The sequence below is a fragment of the Nilaparvata lugens genome, chromosome X (genome assembly GCF_014356525.2).
Source record: "Nilaparvata lugens isolate BPH chromosome X, ASM1435652v1, whole genome shotgun sequence".
NCBI classification, from domain to species: domain Eukaryota; kingdom Metazoa; phylum Arthropoda; class Insecta; order Hemiptera; family Delphacidae; genus Nilaparvata; species Nilaparvata lugens.
The window spans coordinates 89,726,821-89,728,301 of record NC_052518.1 but is presented as its reverse complement, the minus strand read 5'-3'; positions in this window follow the sequence as shown (position 1 = coordinate 89,728,301).

Here is a 1,481-nt window from a genome sequence, read left to right as displayed (position 1 = left end):
TTTGAGTGTTTTCATTTTATTATCCTTCCCCTCCTTTTCAGTTCAGAAGATTTGAGGTATATGTTGCTCTCTAATAAATTAATGAACATCAAAATGGTATCCTTTAACTTTCAAATTATCGTGGCACCTGATTACATTGTTTTATTTCAATTATGGAGTTTTTCAAGGGACCAGATAAAAAATTCAAAATATCAAGAGATTCAAATTGGTGAGAGTCCATTGATATATTCCAAATAGATTCAAGATTCATTTTATGTCGGAATACTTTAACAAATGCAAGACAAGACATAGTCAACAATTCAATAAAAAATTCCAAAATATAACAATAAACGAGTATCCTAAGGATACATGCCAGCTGTTAAGATGGTTTTTATGCTTCATCCATTTACTAAATCACAAGTTATAAGTCTTGAGCTCTATGCACCAGTTCTTTTCCTTATTAGATTTTTCAACTTTTCCAATCTCAAGCTTTAAAAAAAATGTGAGTAGTTTTTTGACCCTACCTAATGTGGAGATTATACGAGTATTTTATATGACTAGGCGTATATTTTCAATTATTGAAAATTCTTTTGTGATGGAGAAGTTTTATCTGATTCACCAGTGATAGAGTAATGCTACTTCAATTTGAAATTCCTTTCGTTTAAACTCATTACTGAAGTAGCCTACATAACGACCAAGTGATTCACCATTTCCGCTGTATGTTGTGTTGAATGCAGTCCGTGCGAGAATGAAGAGTCGCCAAATCAATAAGCATTCATGAACATCAGCTCAAAATAAATATATTAACTTAAATTTTCAGTTCCACTAGATTTTTTTAATTTCCTTAATTCATGGGTTGGTTTTTATGCTCAGTCAAATAATATAAATTATGATTGTTAGTTGATAAGTTGAATAAAATTGATTGATTGTTGAACTAATGAATTGGTTCCTCCTTCTTGAAGAAAAATTTCTATTTTATTTATTTTTGGACAGAAGATCGAAAATCAAATTATTCAAAGTGAAATGTTGCCTATCTTTGGTGAATGTTTAAATGTTGATGTCAATTATGAATGTTGGGAAGTTTTGGGCTGAGTCTGATGCTCTCTTCCAGTCACAGCTATATGATTTTTAATTGTATTGATAAATTAATGGATGAATATATTGAGTTCAACAATGATAATTATCTTCTCTTGGCTTCTCCATCTTTGAACGGGATGAAATGTGGTCCATTCCAGGGGACTTACTTACAGGAGGACTTACATATATTCGAATATATGCTAATTTACCAATAAAAAGAACCGATCACAACAATTCTAGTAGAATGGTTCCTAAGGCGTGCGTGACTAAGAATATTTTCAGGAATTAATGGTAATATGACCCGGAGTTTCCAGGTCATCACCATGCGACAAATGTTAGACTCCTCAGTATTTTTATGCTTTCTATAAGATGCTGAGTAGCTTCAAAATTGTCGATTAGATAGTAGATAAAATAAAATATTTTTA